Source organism: Magallana gigas, chromosome 10 (genome assembly GCF_963853765.1).
Source record: "Magallana gigas chromosome 10, xbMagGiga1.1, whole genome shotgun sequence".
In the NCBI taxonomy this organism is placed as follows: domain Eukaryota; kingdom Metazoa; phylum Mollusca; class Bivalvia; order Ostreida; family Ostreidae; genus Magallana; species Magallana gigas.
The window spans coordinates 24,628,918-24,641,030 of NC_088862.1; the positions used below are offsets into that span (position 1 = coordinate 24,628,918).

The following is a 12,113-nucleotide window of genomic DNA, read 5'->3' on the forward strand; positions in this document are numbered from 1 at the left end:
CGAAAATTTACTGTTTTGATGCAGCATACAGACTTGTAATTTCCTTAAAAGAGCAATTTTCTTGAAAGGGTATGGTCACGATTTTGGTAAAATTTTATTTTTTTATTTTTATTGTTTACAAAACTTTAGTTGCATATCTAATGAATAAACGGAATTTGGATGTAAGTAATAGAGTGATAAGATATAGACCTCAAAATTCTTTTTGTATGTTTATTATATGTAAACAAGGTTTGTGGCACTTTTTATTTGCATTGGCCAAACACACAGGTGAAAGTTATTTTTCAAACTAATTTTTCTATCTCTTTATTCGTTTTCAACTCAATTAAATAAGTTAAATAAACAATTGATAGCATCTGCTACATTCAATTTAGAGCTTAACCTGAGATTTATTTTGATTTTCATGATTCATCAAGCCGAAACCTCTCGTCATGCATTTTGTAAACATGATTTGTATCAGATTTCCCGTTAAAAAAGACGGAAAGATCGTTGAATGATCGGGGAAAAAAACTGCATTGCCTATTAGTTGGGCTTATACATGGACTTAAAGCACCATCGTGTACAAGTATCAACGTACATAAAATATGATAAGGACAAAACATATTTAATTAATTTGAAAGGGTCTTTATGTTTTTATGTTGGTCGTCGTCATTAGACTGCGCAAAGTAACAGATGTCTACTCTTCAAACACGAGAAATCAAAATTTTGGATCAATGTCTTTTACTTTGACAAATATCTATAAATCTTTTTTTTTTTACTTTGACAATGAAATTCTGATAATGTTCTTAACTGCGCAGTATTTCTTTCTTTTTACAAAACAACGCCAGCCGTTCTATAAAAAGATTAACATCACATTCCATATAAATCTTATTTACATGGTGCTCCTTCAAAGAGTGTACGTTTACCATGCGGGTTAACTTTCCGATTTTCGTTATAATTTTCATTTCTATTCCTATACATTTTAAAAAAAATTATTTCAAGCACCTTTTTTTTTAGGTTGAATTAAAATACCACATGCACAAAGTCTTGATAAATATAATGAATTTGGAAATTTTAAAGTTGTCTGTCTTATCTCAAATGAGAAAAATCTAAAATTGTTCTCAAGATTGTTCTTACTAATAAATTTTAACACTTTTATCGCCTTACCGGGTTCGATAGAGTAAACTTAAAAATAGATAAATGTTTAATATTTCTTTTTATACTGGTTTGATTTACGACTTTTAGAGTCTAGGACAGACAAACGTGCATATATTGCATTTTATGTTTTGTTATCTTAACAATATAATTAAATAAATGCATCATAATGATAATATTTCATAATATAAAAACAAGTTTGAACAAAATCAATTTCTAAAAATGTTTTTTTTTAAAGTAAACTTTAAAAGGTTTGAGGCAAGCCTCCGTCACATAATATCTGAAAATTTCGACAAAATCCAATGAATTGCTTTTGAGCTATGTAGGATAAAAATGTCAGAAAAATAAAGAAAAAAGTATCAATATATAAGAAAAAGAGAAACAATAGAATAACAAAAGGGTCTTCCGTTAAAAAAGGAATACTCAAATAATAAATTCTTTATTGATTATAAGAAAAAGAAGAAGATGACGAAGAAGAAGAGTCTTTCGTTTGAAGAAACAATAGAATAATAAGAAGGTTTAAGATGGAAACGAAAGTTGAATGTATTATATGTTTTTAATCGTTTATTACTGCTTAAAATGAATAAGAAGATTGACAGATTGGCTAGAAAATTTTTTTACTGGTATATTGAACCTATATAAACAAAAACAGGGCACGAGCCTTGTCTACATGACAAAGAATTGTGAGCCCTGTATCTTGCTTATAACTCTACGACTGACTATCAAATTTCATTTGATCATTAGAAATGCCTTCTTAAAGCATTGTAAATGATTTAAACAGAAAAATAGAATTTGACCAAAATCGTGACCATGCCCCTTTTACAACAGATTCAGTACAATGTCTTCTGTTGAAAACGGAAGACATTAATAATGACATAGTAGTCATACCGTTCACTCCCCTGACAAGACACCACACTGAACTGTCAGGTTGCTAGATTAAGCCATGGATCTGCGGGTGGTTTTCTCCACATTAATGTTCATCATCATGACCATTTGCTTTCTGATCATTCGTCTTGACTTTACAAATGACCATCATTTTCTTGGATACAGAGTGAAAAGTGCACTCGTGCGGCCAGAAAGCCGTTACAACTCTGAAGGTCTGTATTGCTCTCATTTTTTCCCCCTTCATTATTCTTTTAACAAAAGTGTTTACTACTAATACAATGTTTGAATCATATGTAAATTGAGTCTATTTTTCATTCAATAGAAAAATTGTAAATAGAACCATTTCAACGAGATCTTGGGCTTTCGATTGGATGTAACTATATTTTTCTTTCATCAAAACAAGTTAAATTGACGCTGGTTTCAAGTGACACATACACATATTGCGTAGTCTTTGCTTAAAAGCCAGAAAAATCAATTTCAAAGAGCCATGGCTAAGTGATCAGCAATGAAAAAGACAGACCTAGCTCACATTGCGGTTTCGCACAGCTACCCAAAATCCAAGCTCCTGTTAAAATGGTTTAAAGTCAGACGTGTAGATATTGTACACATGTAACAATACACTACCATTACCAAGAATATTTGTTAAAAAAGAAAGTAGAAAAATATATACTTGAGTTCTGTTTTAGACGTTAGTGGTAACAACGTTAATGTTGACAAGCCAATCGTGTTAAATAGTTTGTGTACCGTGGGTGATCGTTCGTGTAACGTGCGGGGTCGTGCGTGTCAGGAGAATTGGTTTGCGTTTTTTACCGTGCGCTATCGTGTGTTTTTATCGTTTTGTAACTTTTTTTCGGAATGTCAGGGCTTTGTAATCAGTATGTTTTATCAAGCATCCGTGCTATCTGGAAACATAACTTAAATAATTTTAGCAGGTAAGACACTTTGAATGAAAGCGGTCAAGCTTGCCCATCCCTCGTTCAAAACTTAACAGTTATTCCGTAACTTTTGTTTAAAATGAAAATACGATACGCGTTCCTCTCTCTTGTATAAACATTCATTAGAACAAAAATCTATTCAGGCGCTTTAAGAATTAGATTTACAAAAATAGAATTTAATCACAGATTATGAACATATGTAATGTGAAAAATCGAAATTCTTTGGAACAAGGTAACTTGTATCTCTCATAATTAAATCGTTAGTAATAGAAACGGATTATATTAACATTAACTCGTATGTAAATAAATTCGTGTAGTTTATGCATTATCTTCGTTTCTTTTGCTCTTATTTTCTTTTACTTATGATAGAAGTTACTATTTTTGTGGACACAAAACAATTTAATCGGTATATCAGATCATTACTCGTTAAAATAAAACAGTGGATGGGTAATGTTCATTCCGCTTTTCAATAAAACACAAGCATATCAAAATAAAAGGGAAGCAATGCGTTTTCTTAATTCTAATCTTAAAAAATTATTTTGATTTTGCGTGTTAAATGGTGTAGGATCGTTCGTTTGCGTGTTTTATCGTTATTGTTCGTGTATCATGAAAATTCAGCAAGTTGGTGATATTCCGTGTATCGTGCCTAATCGTTCGTGTATTGTGCGTGATCGTTCGTGTATCAGAATCGTTTGTCAACAATACAGTTCTGTTTATTACTTTAACGGGGAAGGACAGTTTAAAAAAAATAAGAACACTAAAAACAAGGTTAAGATTATTACATCTTGTCATGTTATCTTGAAAATGAACTACACATTAAATAAGTTTTAAAGCACGTATAAAGTTAAAGATGTTGCCATTTACCTTAGGCTGTCATGATGTAAAACTCGTTTGAATTGAAAAGCAAACCAAAAAAAAAGAAAAATAATTTTGACACCATTTATTCCGGTTTGGGCTACATTATTCAATATGCACGTACACAGTGCTCTAGGTGAAACGCTGATTTATTCCTTTCTGTTACTTAAGTAATCAACTGAAAAGAAAAATTGGTAATGTTTTTGTTCACACGTCAATCAAAACATGCATAAAGATAATAATGCATTCTTATTGAATAAATGACAGCTGTTAAACCTCTAATAGACATGGATGTTAGCATTGGTATATGCATGTATCAATATTTGTTGTTATTTACTAAGAAACAGATAACGCCCTACATGGGACCTTCACAATTTAATTTGTACAAGCTTATCTTTTAAAAAGATTGGTGAGCTAGCGCTGTAGCCATCACAAACACAGAAGCAGATTTCTAAATCATTGGTTTAAATTTCTGAATCGATTAATTAACAATAAGAAGGCAAAGTGGTGTACTGGAATTGTGCTGGAGTGGGGTCTCAATTAATTTAGAATTGTTAATCTAGAGTGGGCTCCACATCGGCAATTGCATAGCTCATTAACTGTGCCTTAATCATTATGTATATACTGTAATTTCAATGTGAAAATGTTCAAGAACCATTGGTTCCTTTTTGAAGCATTCGTATCTTCTCGGGACTTTCCGACAAACTCGGAAAACATATCCGTAGTTGTTTTCCGAGCTTAAAGGAATTTAAGATAAAGATAGCTTAGCTTTTTATCATAATATTGAAAATAACTTTGCATTTTAAGACCTGAGCTACTGTTACTTTTTGACATTTACAAAAAAAACACATAACTTCATGTGAAGATGATAAAACGAAATTCAAATTATTGGTACAGTTTATCTATCGTAGTACAGTATTCCCAGAATCCCCTACTATGGAGTCGAGCATGCGTATTTCAGTGAAAAAGACTAACGTAGTTGCTAGCGCTCGAGAGCGCTAGCAAATTATGGATGTATTGCCCATCTGCGGTTAATTTTACCACATTTCTATAAAACAATATTATATTGACTTTCATCAAAGTCAGTATCAATCGAATAAAAATGAAACAAAGTTGAAGTGATGAAGTGGTACTAGATTTTTCAAAAACTGATAATGATCGTTATGCTATCGGAAAAAGCAAACCAAACCTAATAATAACGCTATACAGCCAGACCGTTCCAAAATGTTAAATGTTCAGGAATTCTACAATCAACAGAATGAATTACAAATGCTGCTTTCTAAATATTGTCATTTTGCAAAAAATCATTTACATATACATGTACAAGCGTTAACAACTTCAAAATAAAAGATTTTCTCAGTAATATAACAAATCGCTTTTTAAGCAATAGTTTTTGCAAGCGATTTGCGTAAATCATACCTTTTTCATTTTAAAACTACAGGACAGATTTATTACTAATGTGAGATTAATGCATATTTTTGTTAGATTCTAAAAAAAACCAAAATATTCAATCAAAGCCAATTTTTGAATATTATCATCTAGATTCGTTTCGATATAGTTATAATATAATATAGATTTTCTTTAATAGAGATAATGAAGGCCGCCATTTTAGCTGAGCAAAAATCAGACAACACCTTATTCGCAAAATACATAGTCCAATACAACAAACTGACCATGTGTCAAACTATTCCAGACACAAAGAACTGGACATTTCAATGTGGTGTGCAGTGCAAGGAATTAAACTTGGCGGACATCCCAACAACCAAAGTTGATGTCAATGCGTCTTGCTCCAAGTTGAAGGAAGGGGTATCGTGGTCACTCGTTGCAAATAGGACACTGTTCCACGTCCCATTCAAATCAAAATGTCTGAAAAAATTGATAAGTGACTATTGCTCAACTATCAACGCTGTACCAAGGATTGTCCATTATGTATGGTTTTCAAAAAAGGAAATGAACTTTTATCATTTTCTAAGTTTCATAAGCGCTTTAAGATATATAAAACCATGCCTCCTTCTGGTCCATGGCGATGAACCTCTAGGATTGTACTGGAAATACATAGTGGTCATCGCAAACAATGTCATTCATGTTAAAATGGATCCTCCATCGACCATACATAATAAAACCATTGGTCGAATTGAACACAAGGCGGATGTGGCCAGGCTTTTTATCGTGCAAGGTAGATTATTTCATATGCATACATTTACATTATCCAATTTTGTATTTGTCTGTGATAATACCACGAATCAATTTTGTAATGCATAGCCAGATACATCTGATGTATTACTATTTTAAAATATTAAATCGTACAATTACTAAAAAAACATATAAATATAAGATACAAGGAATCATTCTTTGAATATTATGAGGTGATCAAATACATTCGGGCTTTATCCGATTTGATCACCTCCGACCGTATAAATCAATCCTTCTATTCTAGGAGCAACGACAATGACAATACACGGTCGTGTAATAGATATAACCTAGAACGTAACAATGGGTAAATTGCCAATGTGACAGCAAACTGGGTTTTCTTTTGTGGGAACAGTATTCGTAATCCATTTGTCAACCCTGGATTGATTGTAAAATGTAACACTACCTACACGTAAATCTGATCCCGACCCGAATTAATCATGGTCATAATTTCGTTTCAGATTTTTTCATACTTATCAAAAATCAAAGTATGATGCTTATCTTTATTGTGCATATCTGTACCATAGAACTGCACAAATCTTCATATCTTGAAAACTGCAAGAAACAAATTATGCACAAATTTGTACCTTATGTGCAATATAATGGGTAAAATTGCTACCTGTAATAGCTGGCATTTCACAAATACAAAATACATGTACAATCAATATACACATCTTGCATATCTGTACAAAAGAACTGCATAAGGCAAGTAATTGAATCAATTGTAAATGGAAGGAGGAGTTATCCGGCCAAATGAGTAACTCAATTCTTATGCAACACTTTGTTGAGAAATCAACAGCTGCTATATTTCTCACGTTTCCTCAGAAAATAACACACAAGTAAATATGAACATCTTCAAAATATCTAAAAAACTGATCTGTAAAATAAAAAACATCTTTTGAAAAATGTAGGAGGATGAGTTATCCGAACAAAAGGGGTATCCTATCGGCAACATCAGCAAATAAAATGACAGATTAATTCAACAACTGGTATTTTCCGTATGAATTATTAAAATCAAAATCTTTGAATATGTTCATATCTAATAATACCACATAGGCAGCCTTCCGCCCGCCAGCTTATTAACCGGATTTTTTTTTATACGGAAAACTCGGTTTGAAATATAACAAAACGATAGTCCACCTAAATATCTCTGAAGCAAATCCCGCTTTTTATCATCTAAATCGTTCATATTCAAAAAACTTGCCAGTAAAGAAGAATAAAAAAACCACAAACTGCACTATTTAAAATGTTTACAATTTAAAAATAATAAGTATCTATACTTAGTTATTACTTTTATACAGGCCAAGAAGAACATCGTATATCAATAAGAGTGTATTTATTTATAACGAGAGTATTGACATATGTATTTAGCTGTGTATCTAAAACTATCTATCATCTATAAAGTTTCCGGACGCAAAATATTTCCATTTATTGCTTTAGTGCTACTAAGGTATAAGTTTATCCCAGTTGGAAAAAATGTCGGAAGTAAAAGAATTTTTTAAATAGATATCTGAGTTCTCCTGTGTATAAAATGATGTCTCACTATGCATGCACATAAAACACTTGCCCCAATCTCGAATTTAAGTATGGATCGTCTGCATCATGAAGTATTGACTCTGGAACTATCCAACATAATTATAAAACGTAGTTACAGAACTAAACTTTTGGGTTGACAGAACTGCAGTTTAGGAAAAACATGAAAATCAATCCAAAGAGTAAGAATTTTGGGTCAATATACACCAATTTTGTAACCTTCTAAAAGAAAAAGAAAAAAACCCACTTTAAACTAATGTTTTAAATGCTCTCACCACATGATAAACTACAGTATATTGCGTGCAAATTACAACACAGAGGAAGAAAATATGAAATACGACTTTTTAAATTAATATATTATACATCTTTAACACGTAGCTTTTGTGTCATTTATTATGATACCATTGTTCTCACATACACAGTCATGTGTACATTTATTTACATAAAATTTAATGCAGAAAATGCCAAGCAAACTACAAAGATTATGATAATGATATATTAATCTATCTTGTTATTCCCTTTATTCAATTCCCCTATTCTACAAAACATGTTTTTTTTCTTCTTTTCCAGAATATGGAGGGATTTATCTAGATACTGACGAAATCATTCCACGACCTTTTGATAATCTCATGAATTTCACCTTTACCCTCAGTCACGAACTGGACGACAATCTAGCAAATGGACTGATACTATCATCGCCAAATGCAACCTTTATTTCACATTGGCTAAACGGGTATAAAACATACAACAGTGCCCAATGGGCTTATCATTCTACCTTTTTACCATATGAACTGTCTAGAAAATATCCACAATTATTGCATGTGGAGAATGGAACTTTCATTCGACCACATTACGGCCAGCTGCCACTTATATATCAAAGAAACTTTAACTGGCTGCAGAATTATGGAATGCACTTATACATACGATTCCACAGAGGAATTTATACATTTAGTGACGTTAGACGTTTGAATACAACCATGGGCTCGGTTGCTCGACATGTTTTATATGGCACAAAAGAGCTTTGTTATGATGACTAGCTGGAACGGTGTAACGGTTATTATATATACCGCATCCGGGCTCAGATATAATAAACACAGCGGTATTTATAGAAGAGAACATTATCATAAATTATCCTTATTATTGAAATCCTAATACATATTAAGTACACGTGGGATTTAGTATTAACAATTATAAGCTGATATCGATTTTCATGCAATAAATAAATCCTTGTATAGAAGTACATTGTATAAAGGAGATTTTAGCTGTTTTAAGTTCAGTCGGCACAGGTGCGCTTTTCTAATCAAAAAAGGTTTGCGTTTATTAAGATCTAGTCGAGATCTAGTAGATAAATGGTAGCTACGAGTACATGTATATGAAATTTTAGATAGAAACTCTTTTAATAATGCTTCATACTAGTATCAGTAGCTTTGTTTAATAGGTGTACCGTGGCTTTAATATTTGGTAAATACAAAGGAAACTCATCTTTTAAACTGCGATTTTCAATGAAATATGAAGCAAATGAGGAACAATTGTCAAGAGTTTTGTCAATGTTTGACTGAGGAAATATACCTAGAATGCCTACAGTCTCTTCAAAACTGAAATAAGAAACTATTGGCTTCCTGTTTAGAATGATGTCAAGTTAAATATTGGTTTCAGAAATACTTTTCCAATAATTTCAATTTGAATGTCTAGAAATTGTTTCATTTCTACATACATGTAATTCCTTAAAAGTCGTTTAGTACAAAAATTCCTTAAAAGTTGTTAAGTACAAGAAAAGGATTCGTCAAATCAACTATGACGTCAATATCGTTCTAGCACCAAAAAGACACACTGGAATCAATTTCTAAATATTGCTCTTCAGGTCAGGATCTAGTTAATGAAAGAAATCTACTCGTTGATATACATTGTATTTCAGGATATAAATGTTTAATGATGCTTCATAACAATAGCCGTGTTTGAAAGGGTGTATTGGGGCTTAAATTTTTGTTAATCGCAATGAAATAACATGTTTTTATCAGTCAATTTCTATGTTATATAATTATATGAAATAAGTAACAAATCTCAGAACTTTCAAACTCTGAAATTTGCTACATGTTCTTCTTTCCTTCATATTTTATTGAAAAAGAGAGTTGAAAACATACATTTTAATTGTGTATACCAATACATTAAGCCACCCTTTCAAACAAAACCATTTTTTAAACATTATTAAAAGAGTTCATGTCTTAAATTTCATAAACCTGTATGCACCTTTTATTTACTAGATCATGATTTTAATGTCAAGATCTAGTAAATGATTCCAAAGTGTCTTTTTGACACACCAATGTGACGTCAAAATTGATTTTTTTATTTTTTATTTTTTGTCGTACTGAACGATGTTATAGAAATTTTGTCGTAAATGAAACAGTTTCTTTACATTTTTAATTAAATCATAACAAAGTAATCCCGATACCTATATTAAATTTAACATCATCTTAAAGAGCATGTCAAGATTTTGTTTAATGTCATTTTAGGAGAGATTGTAGGCATTCTAGATTTATTTCATCAGTCAAAAAATAAACAAAGTAGTTGCTCATTTCGTATACAAATTGCAATTAAAAGCATGATTTTTTGTTGTGTTTTCCAAAAATTAAAACCATGATATATCCTACCAAACAAAGCTATTGTTATGAAACATCATTGAAGAATTTATAACCTAAATTCATAATTCAAAAAACCTGAAGAAACATTTTATTTTCTATATTTTGACCTTAAAGGAATTCTATAGAAAATGAAACAATTTCTTAAGCTTCTATAATAAGTCATGAAAAAGAGATCCCGATACTAATATATATATTCAACCTGACATCATTTTAAAGAGGTAGGTTGTGTAATACCGATTTTGGAGAGACTCAATACATTTTAAAAATATTTCACTTGTCAAAAAATGGATAAAATTCAGATATTTGTGACTTATTTTCTTCCAATTTCATTAAACAACGACAGTTTAAAAAGGTTTTCTTAAAAAAAATTCGCTAAATTTGACCATGGATATTGTAGAATTTTCGCTTTTCATCACTTTGTTTCTTTCTTCGATATCTACCATACTTTTTTTTTTATAAACAAAGTTGACAATATGGCACTGTTTTGATTAAACACATTGTAAGACAAACTTTATTTTTTCTATAGGAACGATAAAGTAATGATAAAAGTACGCATGAGTTGATTTTGAAAAAAATGTAGATTTAATTATTTAATTGAAATACAACAGTAGGCTGAAATACAGTTATTTTTTAACATTTCTCCAAAATACATGAATCATTGCTTAATTGTCAATCCGTTGCATTAAAATACGTCGATATTTTCTGCAATCTTAAAATGCATAAAGTAAGCCGAGTGTAGTGCTTCATGGGGTAAAATAATTGCTTTATCCCCATATTGTCATAAACGCTTTTAGTTCCTGTGCAGGACCGACAACTTGTTCATGCTTGTTCGCAGTCAAGCGTTTTTGACGCCAAGGATTTGATTAACATTGCGCTTATATACAGAAGTAAAACTGATTCTTCATATATAGTCAATCTTGATTTTGAAAACAAATTGTAGATTTAGTTATTTAATTGAAATATAACAGTAGGCTGAAATACAGTTATTTTTTAACATTTCCCGTTATTATCATACATTTATTATAAACATGTTTTGATTATTTATTTTAAAAATAAAATTGCCGGACGCCATGTTGATTATTTTCAATGTATAAGATTTAGATCATGCCGCTCTGTTACAACGCACTTTGAAAAATTACGTACTTTGAAAAAAGGTTTCGAAAAAAACGAAAAGAGGGTTACTGTTAAAACGCACAGATTCTTTCACATACCAATGGAAAAATTATAATTGTTCTGCCAGCTCGTTTTTTCAATAACACTGCATGTACTTATACAGAGCACATTCTTTTTCCGATCTTAAATGTTCACCCAAAGTTGCTTAATATCATATGTTTTGGAAGGAAAAATGAGGGGTAGGGCACCTTCTCCTTTTTTTTCAAAGTGCGTTGCCACACCGCTCATATTTAAAAAAGGGGAACATTGTTGGCCGGGAAAACCCACCAAAGCGCAAAAGGACTTGTCGACAAAGCTTTGAGGTGATGCTAAACAAAACAACGGACCCATGGACCAATATGTCAGCCACGAAGACGTCCGGCAGGACCAAATCACGACTGCAGCACTGGGCCCGTCATCGTTTTAACTGATACCGTCCAAAAAAATTTTGTCTTCTTACTAGGTAATCACTCCTATCATATAAACTACATAAGAGAGGAATCAAAACTCAAAGCAATCGCTACTTTGGGTTTCGTTTGCCTTGTGTTAATTTTTCTTGAACGTTTAATCTTGCATGCAAGCACAGGGGCTCGTCACGAAGTTTTTTCAACCTTCTATATATACCACCTCTATACTATAAAATACACAAGGGAGGAATCAAAACTCGAAAAAATCGCTACCTCTCGATTTCGGTCGCCTCGTTTTAATTTTTCTCGGACGTTAATCCTTGCACTCTAGGTATCAATAGATTGGGAAAGAATCATACTTTTTAGAAATACCTGCGAAATTTATG

At 31.6% G+C, this 12,113-nt stretch overlaps 1 long non-coding RNA gene across 1 annotated transcript; it reads left to right on the forward strand.

The window, feature by feature from the left end:
- Nucleotides 1–1,979: 1,979 nt before the first annotated feature.
- On the forward strand, nt 1,980–10,530 carry LOC105338978 (uncharacterized). The gene is made up of 3 exons (XR_004597692.2): nt 1,980–2,228; nt 5,395–5,982; nt 8,100–10,530. It is a non-coding gene; the product is annotated as an uncharacterized lncRNA (long non-coding RNA).
- Nucleotides 10,531–12,113: the final 1,583 nt, after the last annotated feature.